At 39.5% G+C, this 24736-nt stretch overlaps 1 long non-coding RNA gene across 3 annotated transcripts in view; it reads right to left on the bottom strand.

Annotated features, from left to right (window-relative positions):
* The window catches only part of LOC125960909 (uncharacterized), an 88810-nt gene that overhangs the window by 4769 nt on the left and 59305 nt on the right, over window positions 1-24736 (bottom strand). For 2 of the 3 annotated variants that reach the window (XR_007471073.1, XR_007471072.1), the window contains exon 3: window positions 13693-13906. This is a non-coding gene — a long non-coding RNA (uncharacterized LOC125960909). Of the gene's footprint in view, window positions 1-9678; window positions 9694-13692; window positions 13907-24736 lie in introns of those variants that run through there. The other variant, XR_007471074.1, reaches the window with a different exon arrangement.

Raw genomic sequence — 24736 nt, 5'->3', positions numbered from 1 at the left:
GGCCATCTCTGTATGAACATACAGTTGCAAATTTTAGTCGCTTGTCCATTTTCTTCTTGGCCATTTTGTTAAAATTATACTAAAATAGCAACAACAAACACAGCAAAATATTCTACCTATAAATGAAAAGAGATTTTTGTTTATAACCCTGAAGCTGAAGCTTTAGCAATAGAGGCCGAAGCTGGTGTTATAGGCACAGTGGACAGATGTAGAAAGCAAGAGAGACAGGAAGACAGTGGTCATAACTGCAGAGACCATGAAGCAGAATCCAGCTCTTCTTCTTAGGGGTTAATATCTGCTTTCTCCATCTCTCCTGGGACTTGTTGTCCAGGAGTAGAGAACTAGGGAAAGCCTCAAGGATTTTGGTTGGAAAAGCATGAGCCAAGTCAGACTTGGTTATAATGCAGGTCAGTATTGCACAGGGAAAGAAAATAACACATATACATAGAGATGCCATCATGTTTTGGGGGGTGGGTTGGGGTGAAAACAAGAGGCATTAATGCTGCAGCGGGATAAGCTGTTACCTGAGGCTGGAAAAGCCAAGTGAACTTTCAAATAGGGACCCTCCCTCCCCAAATAGACATTAGTACTGATTAGTCTCACACTCTGCCTCACATCAGCTTGCTGGCAGCAGACACTGTAACATGCTTTATCTCTCTTGTCCTGAACTTTTCCCAACTCAACATAGTGTGAAGGGTGAAGAAATTATTTTATCATACAAATGGCCTGGACTCCATGAAAGCTTTGTAATTGCCAAGTCCTGTGACATGGGATGTGGGACTTAACCTTTGGGCCTCCGTTTTCTCAGCTACAAAATGGGGATGATTACAGGTGCTTTCTCGTTTTATTGAAACAATAAAATGGAAAGTATTTGCAGTCCAGTGTGTTGCCTCTCATAAGCAATCAATAAACTTAGTTCCTCTTCTCATTCTCTGACTCATCAAGAGTAAGCCCAGCTCTGTGTCACCTGGAAGCTAAGTAGCTCAGTTCTCTAATTCAAAAAGAACTTCTTTTCCAAAGGACAATTAATGGAGAAAGCACTGAGCCAGGAGCCACGCAAACAGGAGGCTAAGTCTCTGGTTTGCAAACATCTTTTAAGCAGCTTAACTCTTTCTTAAAAGAAATCCTACGTAAAATGCATGCAGATCTAAGTTGAAACCTGGCTATTTGCCTTTCTACTCATTTGCACCCAGCCCCACCAAGAAAAGCCCTCAGCAGAGTTCAAAAAGCGTGGACTTGATGGTTTTCACTTGTCCCTTTTATTTTTTTGCAGTACACGGGCCTCTCACTGCTGTGGCCTCTCCTGTTGCAGAGCACAGGCTCCAGATGCACAGGTTCAGCGGCCACGGCTCACGGGCCTAGCCGCTCCGCGGCATGTGGGATCTTCCCGGACCGGGGCACGAACCCGCGTCCCCTGCGTCGGCAGGCGGACTCTCAACCACTGCGCCACGAGGGAAGCCCTCACTTGTCCTTTTAATCTATGAACACCATTCGCCCATTTTGTATGTGTTTCAGGTTTTTAAAAACATATATTAATCTTTCTCTAATAACTATAATTTGTTAAAAATTTATTTATTTATTTTTGGCTGTGTCGGGTCTTTGTTTTTGCGTACAGGCCTTCTCTAGCTGTGGTGAGCGGGGGCTACTCTTTGGTGCAGTGCGTGAGCTTCTCATTGCAGTGGCTTCTCTTGTTGCAGAGCATGGACTCTAGGCATGTGGTCTTCAGTAGTTGCAGCACGCGGGCTCAGTGGTTGTGGCTCACAGGCTCTAGAGCACAGGCTCAGTAGTTGTGGCGCACGGGCTTAGTTCCTCTGCGGCATGTGGGATCTTCCCGGACCAGGGATCGAACCCGTGTCCCTGCACTGGCAGGCGATTCTTAACCACTGCACCACCAGGGAAGTCCCTTTAATAACTATAATTTAAATAAAATTTTAACACTCAAATAAAGCTCAAAAACACTACAATGTCCGGAATTCTACCATTAGAAATTTGAACCTTGAAGGCTCTTTAGTTTTCCGAGAGTCATCTATAAATCGCAAACTCCTTAAAAGGATTGGTACCATTTCTGTTTTAATCACAGGGATTTTGACCAGTCTGTGAAGACAAGGCCCAGACTGCCCAAATGAGAGATGCTCAGGATAGAAGAAGGAGGATCCAAGAGTAGCAGAAATATAGAAGTGGAAGAAAGACTCCCTCAGCCTCTGAATAAATCCCATCATCTTACTCTCAGAATTCTCCATTATCCTGTAAAGAAAACCAATTTCTTTTGATGCATAAAACGAAGCCTGCTCCCAAACTCACATTTATTATTATTATTTAAGGCAAAAGATGAGTTTTAGGTGTTATTTCAAAACTAAGGATATTGTTTATTGTCTTCTTGCTGTCAGAGTAAATTTCTAAGCACCAGTTATTGTTCTGTAATTTTGTTACTTATGAAATATACGTCTTGAGCATATAAACTAAGACAAGTGATCAGTAACTCAGTATAGGAATGTTCCATAGACGAACTTGTGGCAGGCCTACAAAATTGAGGAAGTGTCATCTCTTTTTTCCCTGCCATGTGGAATCAAGGGAAAAGGCCCATGAAGACAAGAGTGGACATGTAACAAAGAGTAATTTCTTAGTCACCCCATGTAAAGATGCATAATTATTTTCCCCAAAGCTTCCCCTTTTTACTCCCTCTTGATAAAGGTCTTTCCTAGTTATTATGCTGTGTGGGTTCTTCAGATAATAAGTGGGGTAAAAGCTGTACCCCATCTTCTCCCTGCAAGAAATTTTGACTAAGTATCCCAAAACTTGGATTGCAAAATGGTACAGTCAGTTATGTTCTAACAGGACCTATGTGTGCCTGAAAATCATCATGCTATGCAATTTTGTGCAATAAAAATTATAAGACTCATGGCAAAAATGGAGTTGGGAGCACAACATTCAAAACCTTTATCAGTGACACAAAAACAGAAGCTAAGAAACAAATAAAAATGATAGTCCAGTTTGACACATCTAACATGGTTAAGAAAAGCATAAATACAACAATAAATATGGGTCTTTACCTTGAGAAAGACCTGAAGTTTGCCAGGGTACATGGGTATTGGAAGAGTTGCAGATGTGAGTTATTGTGAAGTGGTAGAGAAGGGTTATCTCACATCAGAAGGTTGAAGAGCCCAATGAGGAGAGATGTGGCTCATAGCACAGGCTGCACTGAGGGAGCTGGTAAGTGTGTGTGTACTTTCTGTGCCTTCTTCCATGTCACCATTCAGCAACGTGCAGTTTCTGCATTCACTTAGTGTTTGTAGTGGACAAAATTGTGCACAAGCAAACACTCAACTCACATTGTGCTCAAATCATGCTCTAATATTTCAATCATGTTGGAACAAATTTGTATTCTCAAAACAAGCATTATAACAGAACTGACTTCTTATCTCTTATTGTCACCCTCCATTCCACCTGTAGAATAAGTTATCCTAAACACAAATCTCATATTTTGTTTAATATGTCTCCAAAAAAAATCAAACAAACAAAAAGAACCAGGCAGTCTAGAAGAACGTATACTTTCTGAAGCATAATTGAACCTGACATTGAAGAAAAGTAAAGTTTGGAATGATGGCTAAAGGTAGACAAGCAGGGGGGAGTGTATGAACCAAAGACTAACCCAGACTTAGGACCAAGCTCTGTATCTCAGGAAAAGAGTCTCATTTCTGATGGGGTCAAGGCATCAAGGGACATGCAGCAGGGAGCATCACCTGCTGCCCTGATGTTAAATTGAAGAGTTTAGGGACATGTCCCAGATATCCCTATCTGCCTTTTCTAACTTGTTAGAATACCATCCATGAAGTCACCTAAACCTTCCTTTGAAGCCTCTAGCTATCTTCAGGAACACCGTCATACAAGAGCTAGGAAAGAGCCAGGGACACAGTAACTGGGGCATTCGCTCACCATGTATTTAATTGAGCGATCACCATGTACAATGTCTAAGTAGAAAAAGAAGACTGAAACCCCATTCTTAAGAATCTAGCAACCTCACCGCAATCCTCTCTGGAGCTTACAGCTACCTTAAATTACAGAGCTTCTATACCCTGTATTGACAGCTGCTTCTTCCCTAACGTGTTTCTCAACTACTGGTACTCCGAGTCATGCAATTCTTTATCATGCAAGACTGTCCTGAGCATCACAGGACAATTAGCATCCCTACCTAACACTTGCCAAATGCCACTTGTGCACTCCAGTCTGAATGTCCAAAATGCCCCCACCATGTGGGAGGGGGTGTGGAGAAAAGGGAACCCTCCTACACTGTTGGTGGGAAGGTAAATTGATGCAGTCACTATGGAAAACAGTACAGAGGTTCCTCAAATAAATAAAAATAGAGTTGCCATATGATCCAGCAATCCCACTCCTGGGCATATATCCGAACAAAACTATAATTCGAAAAGATACATGCACCCCTATGTTCACAGCAGCACTGTTTACAATAGCCAAGACATGGAAACCACCTAAATGTCCATCGACAGATGAGTGGATAAAGAAGGTGTAGTACGTATATACAATCGAATATTACTCAGCCATAAAAAAGAATGAAATAATGCCATTTGCAGCAACATGGATGGACCTAGAGATTACCATACTAAGTGAAGTAAGTCAGAAAGAGAAAGACAAATACCACATATCACTTATACGTGGAATCTAAAATATGACACAAATGAACCTATCTATGAAACAGAAACAGAGTCACAGATATAGAGAACAGACTTGTGATTGCCAAGGGGAAGGGGGTGGGGGAGGTATGGATTAGGAGTTTGGGATTAGCAGATGCAAACTATTATATATAGGATGGATAAACAATAAGGTCTTACTGTATAGCATAAAAAACTAGATTCAATATCCTGTGATAAATCATAACGGAAAAGAATATGAAAATAAATAAATATATATATATATGAAACAGAATCACTTTGCTGTACAGCAGAAATTAATACAACATTGTAAATCAACTATACTTCAATAAAATTTCTTTTAAAAATGCCCCCTTCACATGTTCAGACAAATCTGGTAGGGGGCAAAGCCTCCAACTTCCCCTCACTCAACTTCATACTTCCTTCTCCCTGAAGACGCAGGCCTGCCCACTTCCTGAGACAAGTACTCAAGCTGTTTCCATTCATTTACCAAGAAGAAAACACACCTGCCTGGGTCCAGCAGGAGAAGACACTACAGCAGGGAAGAGGAGAAAAAGAAAAACAGGAGAACTTTCAGGACTCCTCACCTATCTCCTCACTCTTATTACCCATAAAGCTTTAATATCATTTAATCCTCAGAAAAATTCTATAAAACTGGCTTTGGTAAGGAAACTTAGACACATGTTCTTGATCAGGCTTGAGGTTAGAATCCAGTTGTCCTAATTTGTATTCCTCTGTTCATTTCACTACTGCTCATTGCTGTTACCTAGGATTGGGAAAAGAGCCTGAAATCTCTTTTACTAGCAGCTGGCTTCCCTGTTCCAAGTTCAATGGTAGTTTGAGTTTGTCATGGATGCTGTTCGTGAAATATTTCCAGCTCTCTACCTTTGGGGGCACAAGGTGGTATTAGACTTCCAACACATCTCTGATTCTTTGAGGCTGCATGACTAGTTCTGGCCAATTAGCTGTGAGCATTTAATGGCCAGTTCAAGAAACTCACTCTCTTTTTCCTCTGACATAACAACTCCCGGCATTCAAAATTGTGTGGGTCCAAAAGGAAGGAAGTGTTGGACAGAAGCAATCACTGACCTGAAGTAGACAAATAGTGTAAGCAAGAAAAGTCACTTGCTGTAATAAACAGCTAAGATTTAAGAGTTATCACTGTAGGTTGGTGTGTCCTATCCTGACTCATATCAAGTTACCTCCTTTACCCATATCTGCCCATGAGTTAGTTCTCAGACATTTGGATGGAATAAAAGAACTCCTAAGATCTAACTGTACATCACACACACACACACACACACACACACACACACACACACACACAAACATAGCATGGGGCCCTAATTTCTTGGCAACAAGTGCCTCCTCTGTCATCCTCCCCCCGATTTTTAAATTTCAGTCATTTCACCTCTCACACTCCTTTCTCACCCCTTTTGAAGCATCAGTCATAATATAGAGTGGAATCAGCTCCAAGATATTCAGTTATTTCTCTTTTGGTTTCCCCCTCCCCTGTTCAACTGCAAGCTCTGGGAGAATAGGTAATGTGCCTCATTCAACTCTGTCGACCATAGAACCTGGCCCTGAGGAAACAATACACAAACATTTGTTAAATAACTGACCTTCATAATCTAGTGCCAACAATAAAAGGAGGAGAAAAATTATCCAGGAAAATTCACTTTTCCTCCAACAATGCTGAGAAGAATAAGAAATGAGGAGACACCTAGGTAGAGGGGAATATTTATGGAAATATAATGCATGCAAAATCTTTGGGAAGTTAGAGGAGAGTATAAACATATAATCAATTACTACCACAATATAGAAGGGTTTTTTTTCCTTTATCACCAGGAAAACTTTTCATTAGTTACATCGTGCCCCATAAGTTATACTTTATCAGCTATCAAATAAAAGACTTTTTATCTCTTTCTGGGTCTATGGTCAACAAAAATTCGGCTCCTGGTTTATATCTGATGAATACCAGGATGACTCCAGAGGGAACCCGCTCAATAATCCTATAGCTCATTTCCCTCTCATCCTACTCAGCTATTCCAGATATCCATTGTTGACAAAGTGAAATATGATATTGATCTAGCACTGCACTGTTCAGTCTCCCTGAATCTTTGGGGGGTCATTGGCTGGCTGATAGATTAACACAAGTGTGATAATCACTTTTGAAGTAAACTGTCAAGTACATGTACCACGCTACATGCTGTACTGAGAACCCAGGGAAATTGGTTTCTCCCTAGGGGGGTGCTGTCATAGAATCACACTTAATAAAACTCAAACAAATGCTGGAGAAGCAGAGGTTATTACCAAAGCATGCTACTACTTACGTCCTCTGTGATGGAAATCATCTTATCCCAGCCTCTCAGCTTTGGTTCTCTCAGTTTTCGGGGGACATTCTGAACCATCATAAGAGCTTAACCTGAGACTAAAATAATAGTAATAGTGGTGCAAAGGGAACATTGTGCCAGGCACAATAGTACATAATTGTACATGCAACACCTTGGAAAGGTGATACAGTGGTTGAGAATACAGACTCTAGAGCTCTTGTCAGACTTCAAATCACAGCTTTCTGTTTATTAGTTGAGCAAGTTATTTAACCTCCCTGTGCCTACTCAGAGAGAGAGAGAAAGAGACGGACATAAAGATACCTATAGTTGTGTATGTGTATTTATGTATTTATATATGTTTACAGATGTCCAATGAGATTAGTATGACCAGCACATCCATTTCACAAAACAGAACCTGAGAGTCAGTGAGGTAACAGGAACGAGTTTACAGTAAAACCAGCAATCAAATCCAGAATTTTTTAATGCTAAGGAACATATTCTTAAATTGTAGGCATGCTGGGCTTCCCTGGTGGCGCAGTGGTTGAGAGTCCACCTGCCGATGCAGGGGACATGGGTTCGTGCCCCGGCCCGGGAAGATCCCACATGCCGCGGAGCGACTGGGCCCGTGAGCCATGGCCGCTAAGCCTGCGCGTCCGGAGCCTGTGCTCCGCAGCAGGAGAGGCTACAACAGTGAGAGGCCCGCGTACCGCAAAAAAAATAAAAAAATAGTAGGCATGCTGTCAACAGATATTTATTAGTCAACAAATATTTTTTGGGCACCTACTCTGTGCCAGGTACCCTGCTAGGCACTGAGCCATGGGGCTCTGTCACTCACAGCCAAAGCTGGGCAAAATGATGGAAGAAATTCATACCCAAAATGTGTTTTTGGTATTCTTTCAATGATGCTTTAACCACTAAAGCTATATCCTTACACCCTCTACCCTCACTCTTATAACTCACTCAAGTAGATTCTCCCTGGTCAGCATCCTTGAAACCTTTCCATATTCTCAGACCTATTGTCCTGATTTCTATTTCTGAGAGCCCTCCCCTTTGTTAAGTGACAGCAAGCTACCCTGGATAAATCAGATGACAACTAGTTCTCCTCATGAAGAAAACATTAGGAATCTGTTAAGGGTCCCAAAGGCAAGTTCAAACTAAGACTTTATGGTGATGGTGGAATAGATTTCTAAACTGGATTACAGGTTGGACTCTTTCAAATCTAAGATAATACAATTCAATATGCTAAGATCATATCCTTGAAACTGACTCTAATGGTGGGATTTCTTGTACTGTAGTCACATTAGAAGGAGAAGCCATTGGATAGAATTGAACTTTAGGGATTACGTATTTTCAGTGTCATTTTATCAACCATGAGAGATGGTAAGCCTACTCAGTATCTCTTACGGTGGCCCATTTGAACTTGACAACATCAAAGGCTTAGGGTTGCTACATGTTATTCTTGTAACAGAGGAGGGGAATCTCTCTGTGATGGACATGATCCCACTTCCAACTCCTAAATAGTAAAATCAGGAAATCACTGTGATGAGTTGAAGACAGAAATGCAGTTCACAAAGTCAAGTACAGCCAGTTTTAATTAAGTAACCTCACCCTTTTCTTCCAAATTGTCTAATTGTCCAATCCTCATCCAGGTTAGTTAATGCACTGTGGTTTTCAAATTGATCTCCTAGTCCCTCTAAGCGTGTTAAACTCTTTCTTTCTCTTCATAGGCAAATTATTAGAAAAAAAGCACAGGCTTACTGTAAATCTTCCTTCCTTGCCTCTCTTTCATCCTTTGCTCATCAACTGATGGCAAGATCTGTCTCCCCCTCTCACTTTAAGGCCATTGAGCCTGTCTGATATGTAGTTTTAGACTGCTGCTCTGCTATCCTATGTAAACTGTACTTGCATTCCCTCTTTGAGCTTTTTCCAAAACCCAGCCTTTTTGTTTATGACCCCAATGCTAAACATATCACTGTCAGTGCAGAGATACTGTTCTTCAAGTTTCTATCATAGAGTTTGACTATAAATAAAAGCAGGAAAATAGAACATTACTTTCAGAGGGAGGGTAATGTGAAGACTATAGTTTTTTTAAAAAAAAAAAGAGATGTAAATTATTTTAGCATCTTTGATACTGGAAATGATCCAACAGAAAATGAGAAAATTAATCATGTAGAGGGAGGGGGTACTTGCAGGAGGAAATTCTTCACAAAGAGAAGAATTCACAAAAAACAATCAGTTAAGGGGGAAAATTTAATCTTTCCCCAGAAAAATGGAAGATCTTAACCTGGCAGCTTCTGATATCCTGAATGATCTTTTAAGAATTTTTGATTTTCACCAAAAAAAAATTCTTTCACTGTTATGATAGTTTCTTCAATGTGTCTGTACACAAAACCATTCAACCAACTCACCGGTCAAGTGTTTATAAAATGATTGCTTTCAAATTGAGAAAGGTAAAAGTCCCTCAAGATCCCCAAACACTGACTCACAACAAAACAGAGGGAGGCAAAGCCTCTGACATCTCAAGTTTATTGCAGTTGCCTGTGAATCCAGAGGCAAATTTTACCAGCATCCCTCCTGCTCCTAGGAAATCAGATCAATGGTTCTTACCTTTTGCCTCTGTCATAACCACAAGTGCATATTTTCAAACATTCACATTTTCGTGCTTTACCCCAGTCTTGATGAATCAGAATCTCCTGGGGAGAATGGACACAGAAGGGCAAGATGCAGGGGTATGCTTTATTTATTTATTTTTTTGCAAACTCTTCCAGCTTTCTTAGGTGCACTGAAACTCAAATCCTAAATAGAGGAGCACATGTAGTGGTCTTTATATTCATTGTTTTCCCATTCTTGTTTTTCATAAGCCCTTGTTATATATCTACCGTGTGCCAGGCTCTGTGTTCGGTTTCGAGTATACAAGTTGAAAAACTAGATGGTCCCTGGGGTTTCCCTGGTGACACAGTGGTTAAGAATCCATCTGCCAATGCAGGGACATGGGTTCGAGCCCTGGTCTGGGAAGATCCCACATGCCACAGAGCAACTAAGCCCATGTGCCACAACTACTGAGCCTGTGCACCACAACTACTGAAGCCCATGCACCTAGAGCCTGTGCTCTGCACCAAGAGAAGCCACGGCAATGAGAAGCCTGCGTGCCTCAATGAAGACTAGCCCCTGCACGCTGCAATTAGAGAAAGCCTGCATGAAACAATGAAGACCCAGCACGGCCAAAAAAATAAAATAAGTAAATTTTTTAAAAGACCAGTAGAATATTAGAAATGAAAAATATATATATATAATATATATTATATATATAGTATATATAATATATATAATATAATATATATATTATATATATTTTTTTATATATATAAAACATCTTCTTAAACCAATCATCTGTTGATGGCCTCTGGGTTGTTTCCATGTCTTGGCTACTGTAAATAGTGCTTCTATGAACATTGTGGTGCGTGTATCTTTTTGATCGCAGGATCATATGGTAGCTCTATTTTCAGTTTTTTAAGGAACCTCCATACTGATCTCCATAGTGGCTGTACCAATTTACATTCCCACTAACAGTGCAAGAGTGTTCCCTTTTCTCCACACAGTAGAGGCTGAATTTGAGGAGTCAAGAGAGAGTATCTGTGAAGGATCAAAACTTGACTGTTGACTAGACATGAAAGTTTTCTTTCAGTATTTGAACTCTACATAGTTTCATACTAAATTTATTCACACATAAGCGTCTAAATTGTCCCTTTTTTGACCAACTTCTCTGATCTCACCCAGACTTCCAACAGCTGGCAGTACCTTGGTTAAAAATCTTCTGGTAGAAGCTTCCACAGCCTACACAAAGAAATGTCACCTCCTTATGAATAATGACCCCACATACCATGACTCCATCTACATCTCCAATTTTGTTTCCCACTACTTCTCTGCACTTACTGAGAGTAGGTACACTGGATTTTTCACTGTTCCCTAAGGAATGGCTTTACTCACAGTGTTCTCATCATTCAAAATCCAATTCCACATTTAAGACTCAGTCCAAATTCTACCTTGTCCATGAAGCCTGCCCTAATTGTTTAAGCTGGTGGTAATCTCTCCCTCCTTTTCACATAGCCCTGTGGTTTAATATCTCTTGTTTACCTTAAAAACATTTATCTCCACTCCATACTTGATTCTAAGCTGTTTGAAGGTATAACAAGTGTCCCTCACCCTCGTATCTCTGTCCCTAGTCTGATGTCTTCTGCATCATAGGCAACCATGAAGGCCTCCCTGGACTGCAATCATATTCATTAATTACAGATTTGAAAGAACTTCTTCAGCTTTCTCCAAGAGCAACAAAAAAAATCAAAAGATTTATAGTTGTAGAGAGTAATATTTTGGCTAAACATAAGATATTTTAATAACTAACCATTGGAACTCTACTTAATATTCTGTAATAACCTATATGAGAAAAGAATCTGGAAAAGAATGGATACATGTATATGTATAACTGAATCACTTTGCTGTACCCCTGAAACTAACACAACATTGTAAATCAACTATACTCCAATATAAAATAAAAATTAAGTTAAATTAAAAAACTAACTATTGGATGGTTTTACCCTCAGCTCCTGCTTAATGGGAATATGATTTCAGATCGTATATTTACAGAGTAAAATTAGGCCATACCACAACTAAATTTAGCTAACTGGTAGCATTAGATATCATGGGAATTGTTGTATAACCCAGAAAGTCTTATTAACTTTACTTTAAGAATATATATATATAAAACCAAGCAGGACCCTACTCCCTTCCCCATATCCTCTGCTTTAGCTCCTCTCTGAAGTACCTAGATAATAGTATCTGATGCACATTTCCTGAGTTGTTTTACAGATGCTAAAACCACCACCAAATGGAAGAAATTAACTACTTGATGGTCATGAGTCCCCTGACCTATATGTGCCTAAGGATTGATAATATTAACTGCTCTGTTACCCCAACATCAACCAATCAGAGAATTGTTCATGAGTTGATCTCATACCCTGTGACCCCTCTCCCTCACTTGGCTTTTAAAAATGCTTTGCTAAAATCCTTCAGGGATTTCCAGGTATTTTGAGCACAAGCCACCCATTCTTTTTGCTTGGCCCTTCAATAAACATTTCCCTCCTCCAAACTCTGACATTTCAATTTGTTTGGCCTCACTGTGCATCAGTAACATATATAATGGGGATGAGTTCAAGGAACATACCAAGTTTGCTTAACCCAATATTCCTTTGCTGGGAAAATTCTCTTTCTCCTTTTTTTTTTCCCACACTGTGGCAAACTGCTGGGAAAATTCTTAATCAGAAAAGGGGGCAAGAGACCTTCACAGAACCAGGACCCATCTCCAAGTGCCAGAATTTATTATTAAGCTCTGTCCCACTAGATCCTCTGTGATTCTTGGTAGGCAAGTGTTATACTGAAGTCTTTTCACTTACAATGACTAAAGGAAAATTTTTTGTAAGATTTAATAAGAATACCAGCTTCTTTAATGGTTTTCTATATGTGCTCAGGTAGCTCAGATACTGCCATCACAGCATAAAATTCCAGACTTTTGAATATATTTCATGCTTCTTTTTAATGACCTCGTTAGACAAATCAGATTTTTTGCAAACAAGACAAAAAAAAATTATCTTACAGTGATTTGTGGCCTTCAGTGATCAGACAATACAGAATACATGCTTTCAGAATTGTCAAACTATTACAATAATGAGAGAAAAGGTGCAGACAGAATAAGAGCAAGATATTTACCTTACCCTTGAGGAGTTTATAATCTAGGTGTAGAGATGATATGAACCCAGAATATATAGCAGTGAATGAAAACATAACAGCTCATAACCAAGAAGCTATGACATAGGAGGGTGGGAGGATAATGGCTTACAGTTAGAAGAGTAAGGTAGAGTCTCAGTTTTGCTTCTTGCTTGCTGTACATCTTCAGAACAATTACCTAATCTTTCTGAGCTACTGAGTCCTCTTCTGGAATAATATTTGCCTTACAGAGCCATTTTGAGGATTTAATAGAGAGATAATGTGTGTGAAAGAAAACTTGATAAACTGTAAGCTCACTATATGCCAAATACCATCCCCGGCACTACAGAAATCTGAAGATTTAAAAGATATAGTCCTTTGCCTCAGAGAGGTCAATGAAGCCAGGTGGTCTGACAGGCTTCCTTTGGAGAAAGAACTGGGAACAATGAGAACTGGGGTAATGAGAGGAATCAAGAAACAAGAGTGAGACCTGAAACTTCTAGGTCTTGTAGGATATGTACAGTATAGAGAGTTATCAGTGAAAACAATGTTGCCTGCCTGTCATATCCGTAAACAAAGGATGTTACAGCCATCAAGCCATCACATTACAGCCAGCCCAATGGTGAGCCCTGAGGGAAATTAGGATAGAAACAGGATGCCCACTCTCAAGCCATCAGCCACTGCAGCCACCTCACATTGGTGCATCCTGAGGAGACTCAGGATGAGAAAGCACAGGATACTGGCCCTAGATAGCCGAGGTGCATATCAAAGGAATGATTTCAATGAGCCCAGACTCTTGCATATTCCCATACATAGAAAATCACTAAATTCCTTAAGATATGTGGTTTTCTTTAATTAACAATAATCTTTTGATGTTCCGACTACCTGGTCTTTGTTGCAAAAACCCCTCTATATCCTGGCTCCCCTCTTACCTCTTCAGAGCAGTCCCTCAGAGGTATCTAAGAGGCTGCATCCTGGGCTTAAGTCCTCAGTGCCGTCTGCCAAATAAAACATAACTCTCAACTTTTACATTGTGCAATTTTTTCTCTATTGACAGAGTTTGGAAGAAAGAAGGGGTTTTTCAGGCAACGAGGATGTATCTCCTAGAGATGGACAAGTCTGGCATTTCTTGAGTGCGGATCCTGCCTAGAAGAAAGAAAATAAACCATGTGTCTACTGCGAGACCAGGATTATTGAACTCAACCAATGCGAAGTAAAATAGTTGAATTATTCAGTGAAATCAATAGTAACACTCTAAGGTAAATGCATTTAAGCAGAAGAATCTGCTGACTATGCTCAGATTTGGAGAAGTCCCTGCTTGCTTAGGCCAAAGGAGCTCATCTAAGAAAAGCGAACGGATACCAAGAAGTTAGTCAAAAAGGTGGTTTTCGAGGACTTCTGTGGCTCATTTAAACTAAGCTGGCAAACAGACTCCATCTCAACTGCCACTTCCCATCAGTAGGTAGCGTCTGCCTGGAGCACCCCCTCCAGAAGAATGCTAAGGCTTTGTCTGAGCTCAGTGGGAGAGCCCTGTTGTGATACTATATTAATGGTTGCCTTGAACACTGGCTGACAGAGTAGGCACGCAAGCCTTCTCTTTGCCAGCCCTGCTTATACCTGCCCTAACTCCCTCCTGAGACCTGAGCATGGAGAAGTGAGGTTCAGAATAATGGCTCTGAAGGCTTTCACAGTCAGTTTCACTAGATTAGATTCAGTAAAGCAGGAAAACCCTCATATCACCTACAATATTCACTAAAATGAAAAGATTTTCAACTGAGCTTTTAGCAAAGCAAACCACAGTTTTCATTAGAACCTCCTAGTAGAATAGAGTATAAATAGTATAAATGAAGGTTTTTGCTTTTACGAGGATAGCTCATCTAAAGACACAGATGAAGGGTTACTCCTGACCTTGAATAGCTCACAGCCTACTGGGAGAAAACAATATGAAAACAAATAATAACACAAGAAACAAAGTGTTATATAACAACATTTTTCAAAGGGTTCAGTGCCCTTACTTTGCTTACGTTATTTGAAGAGCAGTGGCACAGAAAGGAAACATCAAACCCATTTTCTCATCTCCAGGCTGAATCCACATACAAATATGTTTTCTAATGGGTCCTGGAGCAGTAGAGGGTTAATAGCAGGAGTCCCTCCCATTTTATGTTGGTCCAATTCATAACCTCTTGTCAGGGAGAAGCCCTCTCTTTACTCTCTTGCCAGACTACCCCCAAATTCCTGGATAACCTCAACTCTAGAGTGAGATCACATAACTCACTGCCCATGTGTGAACGCCTCAGACATAAAATCTTTGTAAAAATTTACCATGACAGAAGCAGCACGGTATGCATAAACAGAGAAGAAACGAGTTTAAAAGAGCAACGTTTCTAAATAGGCATGTTTCCCCTCTTCAAAATCATGGAGGCAAAATTCCCAGGGGCCCAAAACACCTACACTGTGGACAAGTGTGTTTTCTAATTCAAGATGGTCAGTATTGCTCCACGGAGCCGGAGCTGTGGAGAAGGACAGGAGATGAGCAGGGGATGAAGGACATGGGGAAAAACAGACAAGGAACTGACCTGGTTGCGCTAGCAACGGCTGGCCCAGCCCCTCCCAGGGGCCTGAGGCCAAGTGGCCTGTGACTGGATAGGGGGCAGCAGGAGACCAGCCACAGCTGCCACCTGGTGTTCTCAGGTCAAACAGCACCCGCAGCTTCTTGGCTGAGACTGACAGGAGGCACCTGCTACAGAAACTGCCTGTCTCAGGCAGAGGACAAAGAAGGACTCTGGTGGCGCTTGCCTGGAGCACAGTCCTCAGAGGATCCCCCTGGGCTCAGTCAGAAAGAAATTAAACATCACCTGCCCAAGGGCTGGAAAGTTTTCCTGCCTTTCAGAAAGAAAAGAAAAAGCAAGGTCTCCGAGAAAAACACACTCCCCAACTAACATAATGAAGAGTGAGAAAAACAAATGCAAGATACCGCCACTAGCTACTGGACACCTACTATGTGCCAAGCATTTTGCTAGGAGCTTTCCATGTGTTATATTCCATGTTTTCACGTGTGATTAACCCCACTTTGTCCACAGAGAGACAGAAGGTGAGTGAGGTTAAGTCACATGTGCAACTGGCATAGTCAATAATGGTTGACTTGGGATCTGAATCCAAATGCAAATGATACCATATACTCTTTATTTTCTCATTTGGGGTCAAGTTGCCACCTAGTGTTTTTTTCATTTCAGCCTGAAAGTTTTCCTTTATTATTTTTTTATCTGGCAGGCCTGCCCCTGATAAATTCTCTAAGCTCTTGTTGTTGTTTTTAGTATCATAATTTCTTAATTTCTTGTTCATTTTTGATCACTCATTTTACTAGATATAAAACTCTTGGTTGACAGTCTTATTGTTTCTCCAGCATAGATCGTATTCTACACCACTTGGTCGTTGTGCATAACATCTGTTGCTAGTATTCTGTTGAGGGTTTTTGTGTCTAGATTCATAAGCTATATTGGTCTGTAGTTTTCTTTCTTCTAGAGTTTTTGTCTGGTTTTGATATCAGGGTAATACTAGCCTCATAAAATAAGGTAGGAAGTATTGCTTCCTCCTCTATTTTTTGTAAGAGTTTGTAAAGAATTGGTATTAATTCTTCTTTAAATATTTGGTAGCATTCACCAGTAAGCTCATCCGGTCCCAGGTTTTTCTTTGTGGGGAGTTTTTTTTAATTAATACTGCAATTTCTAGCTTCAGACTTTCTATTTCTTCCTGGCCAGTTTAGGTAGTATCTTTCTTTCTATGAATTTGTCCATTTCATCTAAGTTACCTAATCTTTGGCATACAACCATTCATATTACTCCCTTATTATTCTTTATGATTCTGTAAGTTTGGTAGTAATGTTCCCTTTCAGTTTTTACTTTAGTAATTTAGCTGCTCTCACCTTTTTCTTGGTCAATCTATCTAAAGATTCATGTATTTTATTGTTCTTTTTAAAATCAACTTTTGTTTTAATTAATATTCTCTATTGTTTTTCTAGTCTCTATTTCATTTGCTTCTGTTGTGATTTTATTTTCTTTCTCCTGCTTACTTGAGTTTCATTACCTCTTCTTTTTCTAACTTCTGAAAATTGAAGTTTATGTTACTGTTTTGAGGTTTTTCTTCTTTTCTGATATAGGTATGTACCACTATAAATTTCTTTTCTGACATAGGTATGTACCATATAGGTATGTACCACTACAAGCACTGTTTTAGCTGCATCTCATAAGTTTTGGTGTATTGTGTCTTCATTTTCATTCATCTCAAAGTGTTTTCTAATTCACCTTCAACCCATTGGGTTTTTTTTAGTAATATTTTGTTTAATTTCCACATATTTGTGGATTTCTCAATTTTTTCCTGTTTCTGATTTCCAATTTCATCCATTGCAATCAGAGAACATACCTTGTAAGATTGCAATCCTTTTAAATTTATTAAGGGTTTTTTTCTGTTTTTCTGTTTTTTTTGGCCATGCAGCACAGCATGTGGGATCTTAGTTCCCGACCAGGGATCGAAACCACGCCCCCTGCAGTGGAAGCGTGGAGTCTTAACCACTGGACCACTGGGGTAAGTCCTAAGACTTGTTTTAAGGTGTAGCATATAGACCATCCTGGAGAATGCTCCATGGGTACATGAGAAGAAAGTGTATTCTAATGTTGTTGGATGGAGTGATCTAGAGATGTCTATTAGAACTACGTTGTGTGTAGTGTTGCCAAACTTTCTATTTCATTGTTGATCTTCTGCCTACTTTTTATTATTCATTATTGAAGTAGGGTATTGAAGTCTTATTATTCTCTGTTCCTTCACTCAATGCAATCAGCTTTTACTTCACATATTTTAACATTTTGTCTTAGGTGCATATATGGTTATGGTTATTATAACTTCCTGATGGATTGAAACTTTTATCATTATACAATGCCCCTCTTTATCTCTTGTAACATTTTTAAAGTCTATTTTGTCTTATATTAGTATAGCCACTCCAGCTTTCTTACGGTTGCTTCTTGAATAATATATCTTTTTCCATTCGTTTGCTTTCAATCTTTGAATCTAAAGTATTTCTTCTGTAGATGGGATACAGATGGATCATGTTTATTTATCCACGCTGACAATTTCTTCATTATGATTATATTGTTTAATTCATTCACATTTAATGTTGCTATTGATATAATTTGATTTATATCTGACATTTTACTTTTGTTTTCTGGACATCTCAGGTCTTTTATGTTCTTCTGTTTCTCCTTTACTGTGTTCTTTCTCATGAAGTGAATATTTTCTAGTGAAATGTTTTATTACCTTGAATGGTTTTTTTCAAATAATTTTCTTAGTGGTTGCTCCAGGGCTTTTAACACATATTTTTACTTACTGACTCTACTTCAAATTTATACTACCTTAATTCAAGTGAGATATAGAAATTTTACTCCTAATGCCTCTATTCCCTCTTACCCCTTTTTGTTCTATTATTGCTACATATATATTACATTTATAGATGTTACAAACCCATCAATATTTTGTTATAATTTTTACTTCTATGTCTATAAAAGAAATTGAGAAGAGAAAGGGGAACAATTATATAGTTATAAAGTTTGTTATATTTACCTTTTTATTTACCATTTCTCATTCTTTTCATCTGTTCCTGTGGGTTTGAGTTATTATCTGGTATTATTTCTTTACTCCCAAGGTAGAACCTCTACCCTGTGGTTGGGAGCTAGATGAAGGAAGGGACCTAATGACCACACTCATCAGGAATTTAACCTCTTCAACTTGGAGTTGGAGGGGATGAGAAGTGGTAATTGCCTGCCCTTTTTAGTGAGACAGGTAAGTTTTAGTGAGAGCTGAGGGGAAAGGATGCCCCATCTTCTTGGCTACACCCACCCAGAATAGAGCTTTAGTCAAGCTGAGCTGGGATAAAGATAATGAGGAAGAGGGCCATGGATCAAATGCCACAGACTCTCACTGTTGTTACAAAATTTTAGTGGGTTTTCTTGAGTATGCTATTTCTTCATTTTTTGTATACCTGAAGGATTATTTACAAAGACTTTACATTTTTTTAAATAGTTTTCACATCTCTGGTTATTTTGCTGAGGAATGAGTCTGTAGAGCTCCTCATGCTGTATTTTCAAAAGTGAACCCTCTCGTCCTATATTTTTACCGTCCTTTTTTGTTACATACATCCCTTTTTTCTTCTTAAACATGTTTATTGTTCATTTATTGCTCTCTGGTTTGATCATATTGACAAGGCTTTGACAATTTTATTGATTATTTCTAAGAAAAAGATTTTAGTTTGACTAAGCATCTTTTACTTTTTACTTTCTATTTTGTTAATTTCTGCATTCATCTGTACTGATTCCTCTCAGCATATGTCTATATCAATATTTTTCCTCTACATTTTTTTTTTTTCAGTACGTAGGCCTCTCTCACTGTTGTGGACTCTCCCGTTGTGGAGCACAGGCTCCGGACACACAGGCTCAGCGGCCATGGCTCACGGGCCCAGCCGCTCCGCGGCATGTGGGATCTTCCTGGACCGGACCGGGGCACGAACCCGTGTCCCCTGCATCAGCAGGCGGACTCTCAACCACTGCGCCAAAAGGGAAGTCCTCCTCTACATTTTTTGATGTACTTTTTTATGCTGTTTTAGCTTCTTGAGCTGAAATCTTAGCTCACTGATGTTCAGTCTTTCTTGTGTCTAATAAATGAATTAAAACTATCAATTTTTCTCTGAATAATACTTTAACTTGAGACTTTATTCCACATATATATATAGTCCTCTTTTGTATTAAGCAACTCATGGATTCCATCTTAATTTATCTTTAAATCGTATGATGTTCAAAAGTTTTGTTTTGTTTTAGGTGAATTGACAGGGCTCTCTTTTATTTCAAATGTGAATGCATTTTAAATAATGATTCTAACCTTATACTTTTTGCTTTGGGGAATTTGTTATGATTTTATTTGCAAACATCTACATGGCTACATTTTATAAAATTAAGGTGCAGACTGTGGAGGTGCAGTTAATTTCAATAAAATTGACTTCTGGGGAGGAATCACTTTATGAGTTTCTTACAATATGCTGTGGATATAAACATTCTCAGTTTTCAGAGCTTTTTCTCAGGTATATATCAAAACTGATTCTGTCAGTAGCCTCTTTTTTGCTGCTTCCCAGCCTTTACGCCTTTTTCTAAGGTATAGCATAGGAATGATTTTAAAAAAAAAATCAGTGTCTTGTTTCCTTTTCTGGGATAGATCCATTATTCCTGTTTACAGTGAGGCTTATTAAAGAAAGATAAAATACTTGATTGCCTTTCACACAATTATGATGAAATTATAAAACATTAAGCAAAATGGCTAAGCAAACCCCAATCCAAGAGCTTCAGACATAGGATCTGCAGTTAAGAATAAGTAGAAAATTCACCCATGCACCATCCCACATGCCTAAAAGCAAGCTCACATCCCTTTCCACAAACAAGAGACCAGAGAGTGGAGGAGTTTATTAGTTACTAAAGAAATACCTCCTGGCCATGTTTAAGTGATTGGGCAAATACATTTTTCTTCAGAAACCAGTAACCCATCAGTCCTGGAAGTCAATCTCTTTGGCTAAACTACCACTTTACTTAAAAAGGATTATGATTTAAGGAGCAACACTGGAGATAGCTGTACTCAATGTAAAAAAAAATGTATAGATATAAATATCTTTAAATTTAAATCAGATTCATAAAGGTGGTCAGATGGCAATTTACTATGACTTCCAAATGAGTATTAAAAATCCTTGAATAAAGCTGCATTGGAGGAAACATGATTTCAAGCAGCAAGGGTTGGGGGTCCTTCCCAAGGGACGCCCTTCCTAGGGTGCGTTAGAGGAGAGCACAGAGTTCTCAAGAACTAAGAGAACTACTTGTAGATGGGGATAGTCCAGCTCAGACCCTAGACCTTTCAGGACTCCATTCTAAGTATCTGCTCCTTAGGTTGGATACAAGGCAACTATACTCACACTGCCTACTGTGCCTTACTGATAATGTGCCAAAGGATCCTGGGGCATTTCCTGGGAGAGAGTAAGCATCTGGCCATCCTCACTTGCTCAGTCTCAAACTTTCCCATCCTTTGCCCCAGCCCTCAGGATACTGGTTGTATCTGGTGACAGACCATCATTCATTTGTTTGGGCTAATAATAATGACTTGACATTCTAGGGAGGATAAACACTTTACATTTTAACATAGGATTCCTGGAAGTATAGTATATTATCTCAAATAAATAAATTTCTAAAGTTAGGATTTGGAAACACCAAAGCATTTCTCTGTTGGTTCTATATCACATTGTGGAGGTTACTTGGGGCAAACACAAGGCCTCCTGTTCTGCTGGCTTCTTGCAGCTGAATTCCTCACTCACTGTCCCATAGCAAATACTAATTCAGTAGGCCCATCTCCTGAAGACATGTGACTAGGAAGATGCAGCATCACTGGCTCCATGGCTGAGCATCTCCATTTGCCAGGCGCAAACCATCTACAAAGTAAGGCATTGAATCATATCAGTTGAGCAACAGGAACAGAGAACCACTTAGCATGCAGATAAGGACCATTGGCTTTTTCGTGTGCAGCAAGAACTCCTCTCTTTTACTCTCTCTTTCAATGCCTAGCAGACATTTACCTAACCCTTAATCTATAAACCAAATATTCATAAGACTAATACTAACTGACATGTTATTGTTAATTTTAGTTTGCAATTGCCAGAGAAAGATAAACCACATACCTCTGTAATTTTGAAGTCAATATTAGGAAGTTCCGTGACCAGATCTCACTTCAGTCATCCCTTGATACCCTTGTCACTGCCGTAATTCTGGGTTGGCAGGACCATGAGGCATAACCAGGATGGTCATTCAGAAGGTGCATTCATCCCACGGGGAGGAACAAAATGGCTAAAAAGCGTAGAAGTAGTGAAAGGCAGACTGCTCAGGAAAGAAGGGAGTAAATTGATCAACTGGATAACTTTGGTTGAATCCAATGCTCATTATGTGTACTCATAATGAGTATTTGTATGCTCAAAAGTGGACAGTAATATGTGAGGCAGGCAAAAATCAAGTTATAGAAAGAAAGGGCTTCTAAAAAGGCAGGAGAATTTGTAGCAAGAATTTTGGATGAATTCATATACCATAAGGCAGCATTGCATTTTTAGCACCTTTCTCAAGAGGAAAAAGAAAAGTAACATTCTGTAGCTCTATATCAAGGGAATTTAGGAAGGATTGAATTATAATAAATGAATTTACATGAGGAATCGTTTTTATCAAACATGAATGCTTAAGATGAAAGAATAAGACATTATGCAACCAAAGAGAGCTAAGCCTCTTTAAAATAATCCTGTTAGAATGTGAATTTTAGGATCTGATAATTTATGAATGTCACCAATCCCTGGCCTGTAACCTGTATCTTCGACTCCATGACAGTCTATTCAAAAGAAGGAAATGCTCATTCCCAAATGTGTCTGAATTTACATTTCATCTACTTTCTCATTCCAAGTCCAGCAGCACGGGCAGAAAATACTGTCACCCTGAAATACACTCTAAGGGCCTATGTGAGTTCTGCAGGAGGCTGTGATGTGAACAGTGCTTAAAGGGCTCCCCACCACCACGACAACTCACATACAGCCCCACAGGATGACACAGAACCTGGAATGGTGTCTTTCTTTTAATCCTAGCATTGCCCCAAGAAGTTCTTTGTTAACACATACAAATACCCTCTTTTGGAGCAGTGGTATATTAAACGAATCACCCCACCAAAGTCAATCATTGATTAGTTCCTAAATAGGAACCTGAAAGAATATGACAAGGAAAATGTAAGTTTTAATGGTAGAGGAAGATATTGGTAAAAGTCTCGAAAGATGCTTCTCAAACTTGGCTGATCATCACAGTCACCTGTAGGACATATTCAAAACACAGAATCTTGTACTCTCCTCAATGAAGTGCTGATTCATTAGCTCTGGAGTTGAATGACGAGTATGGTTTAGGATCCAATTCAGGTCAGTCCTGGAAGGGTCTCAACAGTGGTGAGCCCTACGCAGCCATCAGGCAGCACCTAGGCAGTGGGCACACTCGAACACCAGTTACTCCTCTCCTCTCCCTTACAGGCGGGTCAGGGCACAAACACAAGGAACTAATGACAAGATGAGGGATCAAAGCATCAGCCTCATAAATGAAAGCCTGAAGTGCAAGGTAAAGCCCATTTACAAGCTTAATCAGCAAAATAGAGGCCAAGAACACGAGTCATGGGCAAGCATTGTCTTTTCAATGCATTAGCCTCCTTGCCTAGGTGATGAGGTCCAAGAGAAGTTAGCCTCCCACCAACTTCACCAATCAAATGTCATTCTTCTGGGGCAAAAGATGCAGTAAAGAGGTTACAAGAAGAAACAGAAATGTCACTCCAATGCCACCCCCATTCTGCTGGGAGGAAAGTGGATGTCTCCTTCTAGAAAAACATGAATTAACAAAATACAATTTCTCTAACAAAGACCAACAGAGTTTACCTCTAGGATATGCCCATGGTCATATCAGCCCAGCACTCTGATTCTGGTGGGTATCACCAGAGGAGAAAAAGTGATGGGCAAGCTTGGCTTTGTCCTTGATCGTATCCACAACGTGTAGGGGAGATACGCACCAAAAACTAAACAAAAGTGAAAACAACAAAAACAAAAGTAAATTGGAAGATTTATTAGACATCTTTCATCCAGTTTTAAAAAATGACCACAGCCTTTATGCCAGGTGTAAGCAAGTTGCTTCCCCCAACCCCTTAGGGTGAAGCCTGGTCTTGCCCGTGGGGACTCACCCAGCTCCAACACAGGACAAACCCAATTCCTGCCTCACAGCATCAGGCCCACTCCTTCCTTTTTTGTATGTGCCTATGTCTTACCAGCACTATTTTATGATTCAATTCAATGCTTTTAAGGGGAAGATAAAACAAAAATAACGTAACATCAAATATCAAACCCTGAGGCGCATCAATGTAAGCATTGAGCAGCCTGTAAATATACATGGGAATGTGAGCCTGGGGAGAATGGGGATGCTGAGAAATGTTCACCAAGAATAAAACCGGGGCAGGCTCAGACAAGGTTTCAATGCTTTGAAAGTGTCCATGAAGACATGCAGGGGTCTCTCCTCTTACCATCCTCCTAGTCCCAACAATTTCTCAGTGACTGTTTCTCACTGCTGATCACCTTAGTGATTAATGGCTCTTCCATCTAAACCAAATTGAACATCGGCCATGTTTAAAAAAAACAAACAAAATCTAAACTTCCTAGCTTCTCCAACAAATGCAAACATTAAGAGAGGCTTCCAGATTTCTCTCTCCTCCTTAACTACCTTCCTAGATCCTCACTCTGTGAGAGCATCTATCGAAATCCTCAGCATCTCAATAGATAAACACAGCAACCCAGGGCAAACAAAAGCCCTGCCCTCCCTCCATGAATTGATGAATCTAGACTGGAGAGTCCAACATATTCACTCGATGAAGCTTTCAGTTAAGAACCAACAAGAAAGCTGAAGATGAACTCAAATATTAGAGAAATGAGAAACCTGTCATGTATTAAGCAAATATTTCCAATGCAAAATTCACCATGTGAAAATGAATGAAAATCTAAATGCTGCAAGATGAACTAGAAGCAGATGAATTCAAAAGAGAAAGCATGTACACTAAAAAAAAACAAAAAAAAAGTTTAAAAGTGGGGCGGGAGGGGCACTTTACTTCTCTTCTACTAGCTGATAATAGTATCTGTTCACGATAATACTTTGATGGTTTGACCCTCTCAAGAGATGACCAAATGGAATTTTGATTTGATTCAGGATATATTTTAGGTGTTTTATATCTTTGGATTTTGAATATATTTCAATCCAGGTCCCATTCAAACTGGTTCCCTGGTTGGTTAAAACAGACAAAAAAGACAAATAGGTTTTATTTCTTTTGGAGGAAAAGTATATATTTAGAGTT

This window comes from Orcinus orca, chromosome 13 (assembly GCF_937001465.1).
Source record: "Orcinus orca chromosome 13, mOrcOrc1.1, whole genome shotgun sequence".
In the NCBI taxonomy this organism is placed as follows: Eukaryota; Metazoa; Chordata; class Mammalia; order Artiodactyla; family Delphinidae; genus Orcinus; species Orcinus orca.
The sequence above is the reverse complement of the archived record's forward strand: the minus strand, read 5'-3'. Positions and strand labels throughout refer to the sequence as shown.